This window comes from Anabrus simplex, chromosome 1 (genome assembly GCF_040414725.1).
Source record: "Anabrus simplex isolate iqAnaSimp1 chromosome 1, ASM4041472v1, whole genome shotgun sequence".
NCBI lineage: Eukaryota > Metazoa > Arthropoda > Insecta > Orthoptera > Tettigoniidae > Anabrus > Anabrus simplex.
The window spans coordinates 1,272,997,714-1,273,012,993 of record NC_090265.1 but is presented as its reverse complement, the minus strand read 5'-3'; the positions used below and the strand labels follow the sequence as shown (position 1 = coordinate 1,273,012,993).

At 40.3% G+C, this 15,280-nt stretch overlaps 1 protein-coding gene across 1 annotated transcript in view; it reads right to left on the bottom strand.

Annotated features, from left to right (window-relative positions):
• LOC136858267 (A disintegrin and metalloproteinase with thrombospondin motifs 7) overlaps positions 1–15,280 on the bottom strand; it is an 852,495-nt gene that overhangs the window by 508,827 nt on the left and 328,388 nt on the right. The gene's annotated exons all lie outside the window — the stretch shown is intronic.

Below are 15,280 nucleotides of genomic sequence, written 5' to 3'. Positions count from 1 at the left end.
GGTCGCAGTGGCCTCGGTCCAAGTAATTTCGGCGATGACTGGCTGCCTCCGCCATCCATCTAGGGGCCATCACTCCCTCACGACCGCGTAATAGCTTAAAGGAGCGCACCTCTGCAGCTTTAGAGGACGTTTAACATCACAGTACTTCGTATGAGTACGCAAAATCTGTCAGATTAGCCTGTGTTATTGTGGTGTCTAGGTATGTATTTAAGAGAAGTGCCTGAGAACTTTAATTAATAAATTATAGAATCGTTTACTTAGGGTGAGAGCAGAGAAATTCACTTTCAAGAGAGCAACCCTTTGGAGCAGGGGTTTCCAAGAAGTGGACCGCGGGTCATATGAGGCTCGCAAAGACAGATTTTGCAGCCCGCCAAAGCTTTTTGAAAAAAAATTAAGGAATACGAAGAAAATTGACGAAAAATATTTCATAGCTCGTTCAAAAAATTATTAATTTTCGTACCCATTACAGACCCGAGTGAGCACTAATTTACTCTTCAATATTATTTCCTGTTTATATGTAATCATTTGATCTAAATTATATTTGTTTGACTTTTAAATTTAAATACATAATTTGAGGGGAAATGGCCCCCACACCCCCACAAACGCCAGTGTTAGTTTTCAACCATTATAAAAATGGCTGCAGAATCCACTCCAAATCTTGAACTCCATGCCAGCCTCAGCTATGGAAATATTATGCAACCAAGCATACAGTGAATACCTAAAAAATACTTTTCCATTGATGTAGGAGGCAGTTTCTGTTCTTCATTCTTTTCTTGTTGGTAGTACTGGCTGGTACACGGTGCTGCACTTTCGAAGAAATGTTTAGCTAATTACTCTTGGCAATACATTGCTGAGAGTTTAGGCTCATGTTACTGAATCTCAATGTTCTCTCCACAAGGAAGATTTTACGATTTGGACTAGACAAGAAATAAGATCACAATTTTTTTATACTGCTATCCAGCGAAAAACACCCAAACTTAAGACAATTTAAACTAAAAATGACTTCAAAGTTTGGGGCACGTATATATGTGAAAATGTTATTTTCTTCTACGAAATTGACTGAAAATCAGTACAGAAGTTGGCTTTCACTTTATGAGATTAGCAACAGCAGAGCTGGAGATATACATTCGTCCACTGGTAGATACAGCTGATCCACACATGCTGCCAATAAATACTCCTTTTGGAAGTTATGTTTTGACTGCATTATTAATTTTCGCTTGTTTTGGGGTATTTTTACCCTGTTTACCATTTTTCAAATATTAATTCAAATAAGCTGACATGAGTGGCTCAGACGGTTAAGGCGCTGGCCTTCTAACCCCAACTTGGCAGGTTCGATCCTGGCTCAGTCCGGTGGTATTTGAAGGTGCTCAAATACGACAGCCCCGTGTCGGTAGATTTACTGGCACGTTAAAGAACTCCTGCGGGACTAAATTCTGGCACCTCGGCGTCTCCGAAGACCTTAAAAACAGTAGTTAGTGGGACGTAAAGCAAATAACATTATTATTATTATTATTATAAGCTGACATTGCCGAGTACCGGGCGAGTTGCCGTGCGGTTAGGGTCGTTCAGCTGTGAGATAGTCGGTTCGAACCCCACTGTCGGTAGCCCTAAAAATGGTTTTCGGTGGTTTCTCATTTTCTCACCAGGCAAATGAGGCTGTACCTTAATTAAGACCACGGCCGCTTCTTTCCAATTCCTAGCCATTACCTATCACTTAGTCGCCATAAAACCTGTCTGTGTCGGTGCGACGCAAAGCAAATTGTGAAAAGAAAGAACAAACATTGCTGTGTGCTGTTCATCAAAGTTCGCTATTGTTCTGGGTGTATAATTAATTAAAATGATCACCTTCATTTCAATTGACCTTTGGATACGACTCTATTAGATTTGCAGAATTTTACGAAAATTGGATTATTATTATTATTATTATTATTATTATTATTATTATTATTATTATTATTATTATTATTATTATAGTGCGGCCTACTATCATGCCTTAGGTTGCCAAAGTGGCCCTCGAGCCCTTACAAGTCGGAAACCAGTGCTTTAGAGAGAGTCACAATACTGAGCCAACGATTAATTGTTCTCGGGCGTCCGGTTTCGATTCCCGGTACTGTGAGAGATTTGATGATGATGATGATGATGATGATGATGATGATGATGCTTGTTGTTTAAAGGGGCCTAACATCTAAGGTCATCGGCCCCTAGTGGTACGAAATGGACGACATGAGATGATAATTAAAATATTAAAATATATCCACTGACTAGAGTTTAAAATAAATGGTGATGAAAAATGATTATGAGATTAAAACAATCAGTGGATCTAATTCTCAAAGCCTTATTTTCTAATAAAAGAATAGAAAATAGAGGTGATAAGGAATAAGGCATTGCCTGGACATTCAGATATTTACAGTATATACATAAAATTCAAGTTATGAGTTAAAATACATTAAAATACGCAACACGAACTAAAATAGAGTCAATGGGATAAAAACGAACTAGACAAGAACAATATTACACACGAGAAAAAAGACCACTATCCCTCATAAAACGGATAACGAGGTCTGCGGACTGCTCATCATCGCGCAGGATGAGGGAGATGGTACGCGGGAGTTTCAGACTACAACAAGTTGCTTAACGTCACACCGATACAGATAGGTCTTATGGCGAAGATAGGACAGGAAAGGGCCAGGAATGGGAAGACCGGGCAAGTTGGCCGTGCGGTTAGGAGCGCGCAGCTGTGAGCTTGCATCCGGGAGATAGAGGGTTCGAATCCCACTGTTGGCAGCCCTAAAGATGGTTTCCCGTGGTTTTCCCTTTTTACACCAGGCGAATGTTGGGGCTATACCTTAATTAAGGCCACGGCCGATTCCTTCCCATTCCTAGGCCTTTCCTATCCCATCGTCGCCATAAGACCTATCTGTGTCGGTGCGACGTAAAGCAAATAGCAAAAAAGGAGTGGGAAGGGAGCGGCCGTGCCCTTAATTAAGGCACAGCCCCAACATTTGGCTGGTCTGAAAATGGGAAACCATGAAAACCATCTTCAGGGCTGCCGACAGTAGGGTTCGAACCCACTATCTCCCGAATGCTGGATACTGGCCGCACTTTAGCGACTGCAGCTACCGAGCTTGGTGTTTCAGACTACGGCGCAGACCGACCAGGTCCAGACACTCGGTAAGTGGGAGAGTTTGAAGAATGGCACGAAGTATGGTATGTCGTTAAAATGGTACATGCAGCTGCATTGGTGGTGCACCTGAAAAGAGCTGCTCCACTCAGGATGAGGACAAAAGTTGACTTTGTCCGGTTCCATAGTTAAAAGGTTAGCACGCTGGCCTTTGGCCCAAGGGGTCACTGATTTGATTCCCAGCCAGATCGGAGATTATAATTTTCATTGCTTACTTCCTCTGGCACGAGGACTGGGTGTATGTGCCGTCTTCAACATTAGAATTCATCTTAGGTAGGAACCCATCCTCATAGAGGCACAAGTCGCCTATAGCCGTTAACTCGAAAGACCTGCACCAGGCCTTCCCGGAGGCTACACGCCATAATTATTATAGTGCACTTAGTCTTCTGGTATGGTTTAAAAAATATGTTACTTTCAATGACCTGTTTCAGTCTTGGCCTGGCTACGTGACTGGATGATCCCCTTTGCGGTCTTCGGTTCAGAGGGCTCCGGGTTCGTTTTCCGGCCGGACCAGAATTTTAGCCGCGTCTGGTTGAGTCTTCTGGCTCGGAGCCTTCATTTTACACACAGAAGTTCACAGAAACATACAATAATGAATATATACGGTTTGGCGTGAAGAAATGCATTTGGTTCAGTCCACGTATAGTTTCGACCCCAAGTGAGTGGGTAAAGGCTAAGAAGAAGAATGACCTGCTTGCCACAGTCTCTTCCTTGGCTTTGACAATATGGAAGTGACTATAATAGGGTGTGAGATATTGCTTAAGCAGCCAGTTCCTGTTATGAATGGTGTAAAAGTATCGCCCACTGAATCAGTAGGTGTTCGCATTTCAGTGGGCTTGGTAGACTGTTATATAATACCAGATTCAGTGAGGAAAACAACGGGGAAACTATGTCACTCCTCATTTCCCTAGTACGCCTCTTCAGGACCCCAAGGCTATCAGTACGGCTGTTGCGGTTGCGACCAGGAATTAACAAACAAATATATAGATTTACGATAATAATAATAATAATAATAATAATAATAATAATAATAATAATAATAATAATAAAGGTGATGATGTATGTCTAACCCTAGTCCCGTTTCTCTACACGGTCGGGCATGAAGTGAGGTAAATATTCGCAGCGATTTTTTTATGACCAGATGCCCTTCATGACGTCAACCTCAACGGAGGAGTTAACGAGACGAAATGAATGACTTGATATATGATAGTAGGAAGGGAGAGGATGAAAGCGGGTGCCGGTACCTAGCCTACTTCCGTCGAATAACACCATCGGGGTCTGCTTAAGGCTTAAATTCTCCATCTGACAGACGAATCGCCATCAACAGCATCATATGCCCTCACTCCGTATGAACACTTCGGAAAGGTTTGGAATTGAATCCAGGCTTGATGATGATGATTCTTGTTGTTTAAAGTGGCCTAACATCTAGGTCATGGGCCCCTAATGGTACGAAATGAGACGAAATGTGAGGATAATTAAAAATCCATAATCTTCCACTGATCAGAATAAAAAACGTGAGGACGAAGAATGAATGCATGGATATGAAGCTAAAACAATCAGTTGATCCGACCCGCAATGCCTCACATTCACAGAAAGTGACGGTAAAACAAGAGTATTACTGACCAAGGGACTGCTTCTATAGCACAGTACTGAATCGATTATGCTTGCAGTCTTAAGGGGTCCAAAGTCCTAGTCATCAGCCCCTCATAATGGTACTTATGGATAGGAAAGTAGAACCATGGTATCTGTCATGGTGTGGTACTAATCAAAAGTAGCGTAGACTCGCGGTATTTCACACAGTATGGTACTCCTCACAGGTAATGAAATTCGCACATGGAATACAGACCTATGGTGTTTCGCACATTGTGTCGCTATTTACAGGCAACGCAAACCTATGGTGTTCTTCACTCATTATCCCGTGGTGTTCCTCACATAGTGGGTACTAATAATAGGCAAGGCAGAACCGTTGTGTCGCTCACCCATGGTGTCACTCATGTAGTGGTACGAATCATAGGTACTGTAAAATGCATCTTGAGCACACACTGTCGCTACTAATCACAAACCTCTTGTGTACCTAACATAGTGGTACTGCGCGCAAGTAAAAGTAGTATCATAGTTCTAATTTGATCATCCCTTGGTCGCCCCTTACGATAGGCAGGGGATACCGGGGGTGTATTCTTCATCTGCGTCCCCCACTCACATGGGGTTGTGCGTTTGGTCCGCGAGAAGTATTTTATTGCCCTCTAGTCCGCCGGGAAGCCGGTTAGGATACCCGCCACATGGGACGCACCACGTGGGAGTATCACCTCTCTCCCTGCTACATCAGCGTAGTATGTTCGCGGAATCCAGGATTTTGGCATGCAATCTAGTGATTAGAAATTCTGTACCACCACCTCTGTCCGGCTTCATGGCTAAATGGTTTGCGTGCTGGCCTTTGGTCACAGGGGTCCCGGGTTCGATTCCCGACAGGATCGGGAATTTTAACCGTAATTGGTTAATTTCGTCGGCATGGAGGCTGCGTGTATGTGTCGTCTTCATCATCATTTCATCCTCATCATGACGCGCAGGTCGCCTACGGGAGTCAAATCAAAAGACCTGCACCTGGCGAGCCGAACATGTCCTCGGACACTCCCGGCACTAAAAGCCATACGCCATTTCATTTTTCATTTTTACCACCACCTCTCCTATCATGCAGGCTTACATTCTGATGATGAAACGTCTTTCCACCAACGGGACTCGAACCAGATAACCACGGTGTCAGGCCGTATAGTCTTGACGCCTAAACTATCACGGCACCAGGCAGTAATAATAATAATAATAATAATAATAATAATAATAATAATAATAATAATAATAATAATAATAATAATAATAATAATAGTTTCTGTGCAATGTCCTTTCAGTTCTTATAGATTTTAAGAGAACCAGGCTGTAGAAACTTTGTCCGCTGAAGTCCTTTTTATGTACCAGTAACCAACAACAGGGAGCTCTCGCATTTCGTCTTATTCTTATTGTTCACTCCTTACACTCCGGACAGAGGCATGCGATGACGTAGGCTTTTTGTAAGAGTAAACACGATACTCACCGATCTTTTGCCAGCTATGATGACTTCTGGAATGATTTACCAACAACGGCTTTTATTCAGTCATCGTACTCTATCTGCGGGAACATCTATCCCCGAATTCGTCTTCCTCCAACACAGGGACGTGAGCTTTCATATTCTTAAAATACTTCAATACTATCGACCTCAGAACTGAAGTTCTTACCTTGGGAGCATAAAGTCAAGAAGTTCAAGTACCTCTGACGGGATCGAATTCAAGATTTTGAAATATGAAATAAAATAAGTTACGTTCTCTGAACGACTAATACAACACAATCACTTTGCGATAAATGAACAAAAAGGGGACAAAAAAGGGAAGTTTTTTATGTTGCCAGATTCTTATTCCCGACCGTTTGAAAGCTAGTTGGTTACGTTAGCCGGTATAAATCACGTATATGTAAGTGGATCTGACGTGTTTAGCTTGTCTAGTGACGTGAACACGATTTCGTAGCGACGTGTGTGCGAATATTTAAGCGTGAAGTGTGAAATGAGTGTACACAAGAGTACCTAATGATAGCCTTGCTACTTTAAGGTAGGGCGTGATAGGACCCGCCCACGCGGTGCGAGTTCAAGGCTCCGGAAGGAAGCTGCCAGTCCGATAACAAGTATATGCTGAGCTCATCCGTACTTACCTCAAGCAAAAGATTTGTCTATCTGATTTACTATTGAAATGAAACTTAATATTCATTAAATATTGACTTTAACGGGACCGAGCTCGATAGCTGCAGTCGCTCAAGTGCGGCCAGTATCCAGGATTCGGGTGATAGTGGGTTCGAACCCCATTGTCGGCATCCCTGAAGAGGGTTTTCCGTGGTTACCCATTTTCAGACCAGGCAAATGCTGGGGCTGTGCCTTAATCAAGGCCACGGCCGCTTCCTTCCCACTCCTGGCCCTTTCCTCTCCTATCTTCGCCATAAGACCTATCTGTGTCGGTGCGACGTTAAGCAACTTGTTGTTGTAGTCTGAAACTCCCGCGTACCATCTCCCACATCCTGCGCGAGCAGTCCGCAGACCTCGTCATCCGTTAATGAGGGATAGTGGTCTTTTTTCTTGTGTGTAATATTGTTCTTGTCTTAGAGTACTTTTTGTCGACTGCGCTTTTATCCCATTGACTATTTTAGTTCGTGTTGCGTATTTTAATGTGTTATTTTAACTCATAAATTGAATTCTATGTATATAGATATCTGAATTACAGGAAATGCCTTATTCCATTATCACCTCTATTTCCTACCCTTTTATTAGAAAATAAGGCATTGGGGAATTAGGTCCACTGATTGTAATCTCATAATCATTTTTCATCACCATTTATTTTAAGGATAATAATAATAATTATTTATATTTATTCGTATCAGAAGCATTAATACTATAAATACATATACATATATACTCTTACTGAATTAAATACATTATATACAAAGTCAATCTTATCAAAAAACAAAGGTCTATACTACTTTTGACCAGAAATTGGCGACATCCAGTGCATTTTCTGTTGCCTGAAGTAGATCTTGTAGTGAATAACAGATTAATAATAACAACTTCGCCGGATTAGAAGATTGTTTACAGTGCATAAATGATAATGTGAAATGTTCATTAGAGAAGCGATTAATGTGATTGTGATCGGGGTCAATTAATAGGCTGATGAATGTCTCATAGTTGACGTAAATATTGGACTTAAGGCGGAATTTCCGGTTGTTGTGCGCTGTTTAGATTTAGCGAAAGCCAAATAGTCGTACGGAGAAGGAATACTGAGATACTTATGTGTGTCTCAGGGATATTTTTTTAAATGTTGAGCCAGAAGTATAGGCTCAGGGCGACGATTATTTCTCCGCAAAACGTGTTGAGTTGTGATTTATTTGCCTCCAAATGAGAGAGCGTGATATTAAGTTGAGCGAGACGGGAAGTCTCCAGTTTTCAGAAGATATTTAAGTCGCGAAAAAGTGGGATACACGACAAAGAAACGTCAGTGTTAAGGGATTGAATGCTCTCTAATGGACTGTTCTCATGAAGAAAAGTAAATGCCACAACATGCCGTATATGTCTTTCGTTAGTTGCAAAAGATTACTCAGTTCTGGTAAATAATTATATTCGCTCACATCCATGAAAGGGCAAGGTTAGGACGATCTGATGCCCAATATAACACAAAGGAGAATTTAAAATAGTTGTATATTCAGAGAGTGTTTTCATTAGTAAACTCATTAGTGAAGTTAGCGATAATTCCAAGTTTGAAGAGTTAAATAATTATGATATTTTTCTGACATAATTATTTAATTAATGCAAAAAGCTTTGTTTGCGATTTAATAGTTTTTTGTGACTCAGCGGTTAATTGAAGCTTATTCCCAAGTGTATAATAAATGGACACGTATGTAATTTAACTGAACATGGTCCAAATTTGTCATGATCGGTTATGACCTTAAGGAAAAAATGGTGTCAGATTTTTTCCTTGTGGGAAAATCAAAGATCATAAATATGTCACACGTCAATTGGTCATGGTCATCCATCTACGGTTGGTAGGTGACATCGCATCACACATTTTGTATCGCTAATTTCAGACGACCACCAACTATAAGACATAGCTTGCACGGTTGCTAGGTAACATTCCCTGACCATCCATCCATACCTTACATCACAGCTTGCACGATTGCTAGATAACATTGCCTGACCATCCATCCATACTTTATATCACAGCCTGCATGGTTGATAGGTTACACTTCCGTTAGAGATTTCGACGGTCCCAAGTAGTAACATTGTATCTCAAAACTCAATATTTGGAGGTATGGCACTTTTAATACTTGGGCAATTCCGACAAATCAAGGAATCCATTCACTGTTGTTTTTACAATTTAGTGTTGATGTTGGACAGGAATACAACAATATATTAAAAAGTCTGATATATTTTAAGTATTGATTAAAGGATACAATAATCAGATTCTAAATAAGTTAAAATATGAACATTTTATTTTAAATATAATTATGTAATAACAATAATTTAAATGAAATAAATGAAAAACAATAATTAATTGAAAAGTCCGTAGAAGGAGCGCTAGAGTTCACCAGAAAGAATCCCTCAAATTTTGATCAAGCATGATAATTCTCTCTCCCAGGGCGTGTACATACAGTTACGTGCTAGCTCACCTGCTTCAGGCCTTACCAAAACTTCTGAAAGCGACTAAATATGTAGGAACTGCCCCTAGGTTCGTCAATAACCCTACTGATTCTAACGTAACTAACTATATTCTGAATAATATCCATTCATGAGCACATCATCAACACACCAAAATATACATAAAATACACTCAAAAAATACTGCTGGAAGACTCCATATTTACAACAACAACAACAATAATAATAAACAGTGGGAACCAAAACTGAGGCCCAAGCTACAATTTGCAGTCAGTCCGTTGAACATTAATTACAAAGTACATGTATGTAGATAAGCACACTTCACTATCTCTGTGTATTAACGCAACTTGCATATACTCATACCTGGCACTTGTCATATCACACAGATACTGTACCTTTATAACACTGTGTTCACTGACTTGGTTTAAAGATACATTCACTCCAGCAACACACGGTTGCTGTTCCAAAACATAAATTACGAGACACAGTACCCCATAGCTTTCACTAACATATAAGACACAAAGCCACAACTAGTTATACAATACCAAGTGCCTAAGCACTCTACAGTTTGTAGGTCAACCACGTTCCACAAACATAATAAGACCACGTTCCACAAAAGCTACTTCTCCTCTCTTCCGCTGTTTTAAGTATCCCCACCAAAGTTTGAAGTCAAGTACATTTCACAAAAGTTACCTCTCCTCTTACTACCAAAGCTTTTAGTCAACTTCCGCTGTATTCTTACATGCCTATATAGACCTCAGCTTCCCCTTACTCTCACATGATACGTCTAGATTGATCCTGGCCATCCAAGCACGAGTAAAATATCCTCGTACCGTACTAAGACCACGCCCTGAACCTCTTCCGGGTCCCATGACAATAGAAACGTTAACGGACTTGGGGCAGTTCCATATGACTCACGCAAAGTTCCCGAGTTGTACATAGCACTGTGTTCCCATCCTTTTGTACAAAAAAAAATACTCATATCCAGCTTCCAGCTTAAAATATTAAGAATAAATGTACAAATGGAATAATAATAACAATAATACGAATATGACAGTAATATCTCTTACTTCTGAATACAGTTGGAGGGTGTGATTTATGTACTATCACATACAGTAATTTGAGTTACAATGACAATACTTGTAAAATATACAAGAATTTGAAGATTATTTAAGTATGTTTCATTGCTCACAGGGTTTCGACATAGGTAACATTATTTATTTATTCTTCTGTAACATATACTTTAAATTATTTAATATTCAATACTTAATTATTTGACATTCAATTTTAAGCCTAATACAAAAGGGATAAGTCGATTTAAACGAAAAACAACGCTATAAAATTACAAATTACATAAAATGATAAGTGATAAGTATGTCCATCTGTGTGGTGTAGTGGTTAGTGTGATCAGCTGCCAACGCCCAAGGCCTGGGTTCGATTCCTGGCTCTACCACGAAATTTGAAAAGTGGTCGAGCGCTGTAACGGGGTCATCTGAGTAGAGCGGGATCGATTCCCATCTCAGCCATCCTCGAAGTGGTTTTTCGTGGTTTCCCATTTCTCCTCCAGGAAAATGCCGGGATGGTACCTAACTTAAGGCCACGGCCGCTTCCTTCCCCCTTCATTGGCTATCCCTTCCAATCTTCCCATCCCGCACAAGGCCCCTGGTCAGCATAACAGCTGAGGCCACCTGGGAGAGGTACAGGTCCGCCTCCCCAGTTGTATCCCCATACCCAAATTCTCACGCTCCAGGACACTGTCCTTGAAACGGTAGAGGTGGGATCCCTTGCTAAGTCCGAGTGAAAAGCCAACCCTGGTGGGTAACCGGATTAAAACGGAATGATAATTACAGATGAATACAAAAAGCTCATGTCATTATACAAATGCCATGGATATTTAGACTGGATCACGATCACTTGTAAGTATGGCTTCAACAATAAACGCGACGTATAGTGAGTGTTAATGGCGCGGAAATTACGACGTATTTTGGTGAAGATGTACTAGACAATGACAATGATATTGATTTCATTTTTGGTGGTAGTTTATTTAAATGCTATTTGTTCGGGGCATCGACCCATGCGCATCTTTGGTTGGTGGTAGGCTAAAAGAGAGTAATTTAATCTCCATTATTCCATCCACAGACGAGAAAAAATATGCTAGCCGGCGATTTGTGTTGTGTCAGAAAATAGGCATTAGGAAAAATGTAAGATCAAAGTGCGCTACCTGCATAAATGTGCCCTTATGCTTCATGTCTTGTTTCGAGGCATGATACTAAACTCAAAATGTAAAGGTGAGATACAAACACATTTTATTAGTATTTAAATAAAATAATTTTTCCAAAACATTCAGTGAATACAATGCACATTTGATCAAAATCATTTCGATAAATCTACGTCCATAACGTGCGGCGGACATTTCCTGCTGGACGACAATTTATTGTCCATAAGGGGGAACGGGTTAATCATATAGAATAACAACTGAAAAAAGTCCACAAGCAATGACTCGGTAAGTAATTCAGTCAAATATTATTTCAATAATTAAAAGATAAAGAATATTAAAATTATTATTACTATTATTATTATTATTATTATTATTATTATTATTATTATTATTATATACCAAAAGCAGATATCTAAATTAATTATTTATTTATTTTCGACGATATTAAGTGCCATTTGCACAATTTTTCTTACGCGGAAACTAAAATTCTTCATCGTATCACTTAAAGTGGGCTTAGAAATAATGTATTTACAAAATCGGATCTAAGTGTGCAATTGAGAATGCGAATGATTCGGAGCTATGTGTTCTCCATTTTCCTCTTTGGATGTGAAAGCTGGACCCTTGACCAAAATCTAGAAGAAAGAATTGATGCTTTTGAAACGTTTCTATATCGCCATCGTTTGAAGAAACTAAAAGAACTATTACTTACTGTATAAAAAGGGAAACCCAATATCTAGTGCACATTATGAGAGGCGAGAAGTACCAGCTATTACAATTCATCATTGACGATAAGACACAGGAGAAAAGGTCTGTCGGCTGGAGGAGGAATTCATGGCTGCAGGACATCTGAAGATGGCACAACTGCACTTCAGAAGATGCTTTCCATGCTGGAACATCACTTGGACCGCCAACCTCCGCTAGGAGAAGGCGCCTCAAGAAGAGAGAAGGCTTCTTTAGTAGCAATTTGCAGACAATCACCTGTAAAATGGTGCCAAAACAAGAGAAGCCTGATTCTTATGTTTTAGCAGTGTAGAAAACACGATAAAACAAACCTAGCAATCGTATTTGAAAAGTGGGAAATGTTACACAACAATGAAAGTCTTCGAGTAGTATAGATTAATTGTAACTCAATGTTAATACCTGTAATAGGGCTCTAGTTACTCTTACAATATTAATATTTTTGGAATGACTTCCTTTTTCAAATGCAAACATACAATTTTTAATGGTTCGAATGATAGAAAATTTCGATAATAGTTCAGTGGTTGACTTAACTAAAACCCCAAAAAAGTGGGTTACAATGTTGCTACCTGGGTCCGTCGATTGGGTGACGTTAATTTTTCAGATGACCACTAGCCATTAAGATACATCTATGTTTAAAGGAAAGAACTCCTGGTCGTGGTCTAAATTAAGATACAGCGCCGGCATTTCCTTGTTGTGGAAGTGTGAAACCGTGGAAGACCATCTTCGGGCATCTGTAACGAGAGTTTGAACCCACGACTTACTGAATGTAGCCACCAGCTAAATGACCCAACTAACATCAAGACCCGAACCTCAGATCTTCTGATCTTTTAGCATCACCGTCCTAAGCTATGCCTGAGTACCGTACTCATCTAGGACAGTAGAGTTTACTATACCTCAGACAAAGAAAATCATGAAACGATTCACTCACTGAAGTATGTCGTGCCCTTGTGACGTCACTGCAATTCGTTACCAGGATCTGGATCCGACCTTCGCCTGACAATTTCGTGTCCTCATACGAGCGATACCGTCCGGGCCCTGAAGCTTAGGTTGTAGCGGATGTTAACGTAACAACCCCTCATGGAATTGAAGGTAACGTGTATTAGGCAGACGAGAAAGTGGCGGATCTCTGGGATAATAATGTGAATTATCCACCCGACATGCAATTAGAATGAAATTATAGACTTTCTTGCTATATGTTATCCACTCGGCAAATAGGCGCTGGAGCGTGTAGACTCCCACGTGATAGTTACAACTAGCTGTTGTGTACTCGGCGTTGACGGGTTAGTTTTTGTCATTAAATCAGTATTTAATGTAATCTAACGGAGATGAGTGACTGCAGATGAAACAAAGAACACCTCAACTAACAATAATATGTCAGTGTAATGCTATTGATAAGATTTAAGGACATCGTAGTTCATGATATTTATTTTCTTCTGACTCGGAGCTATTAGGGTTTTCAACCTGTGCTCCGTTTTATGATTTACTTTCCCTCAATTTTTCCAGTGATCTTTCCTTCACCTATTCCTCGCGATTTTTCAGGTTTAAAAAATAACTTCAACATACACCATCACCAAGTATTTCGTTACCATAACGACCCGACAACATTTATACATCAGCCATACTCGCCGTTGATGGCCCTGGTAATAAAATAATCTAAATTTGTGAATACTATCGTTATTATAGCTCGTTGTCCCACTCGTTGGCTGAATGGTCAGCGTACTGACCTTCGGTTCAGAGGGGTCCCGGGTTCGATTCCCGGCCGGGTTGGGGATTTTAACCTTCATTGGTTAATTCCAATGGCCCAGGGGCTGGGTCTTTGTACTGTCCCCAACATCCCTGCAACTCACACACCACACATAACACTATCCTCCACCACAATAACACGCAGTTACCTACGCATGGTAGATGCCGCCCACCCTCATCGGAGGGTCTGCCTCACAAGGGCTGCAATCGGCTAGAAATAGCCACACGAAATTATTATTATTATTATTATTATTATTATTATTATTATTATTATTATTATTATTATTATTATTATTATTATTATTATAGCTCGTTCACATTCCTGCCTCCTCCTCAAATCCATAAATAATATTTATCAGGTTACGCCCAATTTAAAATATTCTTGCATATATTCCAGGCATAGTGGCGACCACAAGTAGATAGGTAAAGACCAAGAAGAAGAAGAGGAAGAAGAAGAAGAAGATTTTGATTATGATGGTGATGATGATGATGATTATGATGGTGGTGGTGGTGATGATGATGATGATGATGATGATGATTGGTATTTAAGTATGAACATTTCTAGAGAGGGACAATTCATAAGGGATTGCTCCTCTAGAAAGAGAAGTGTCATTCATAGCCTCATAAATCTTCGTCTTCTACCGCTTTTTCCCACACCTGTAGGGTCGCGGGCGCGAACTGTGTAGGGCAGAACTGTCTTACGGCCATATTTCCCGACACAAACCCTATGGAGTGACGTAATCACTATTGCGTGTTTCTGTGGTGGTTGGTAGTGTGGTATGATGTGTTGTCTGAATATGAAGAGGGAAGTGTTGGAACAAACACGAACATCCAATCCTCGAGCCAGAAGAATTAATCAAACGCGATTAAAATCCCTGACCCGACCGAGAATTGAACCCGGGACCTTCTGAACTGAAGGCCTCAATGCTGACCATTCAGACAAGGAGCCTCATATATAAGTAAATAAATAAATAAATAAATATGTACATGAATACATTATGTATTCATATTTCTAAGTATTTTTTAAACATTTCTGGGTAATGAAATGTAGTCTATGTTCACATTGATGAGTAATTAGCTGCCGTTTAGGCGAAATGCCAATGTGGTCAGCTCGGTAAATGTAATAAACAGTGCGGGATGGTGTGGCATGTGGCGGAGGTGTCCTCAGTAGCGCTGTG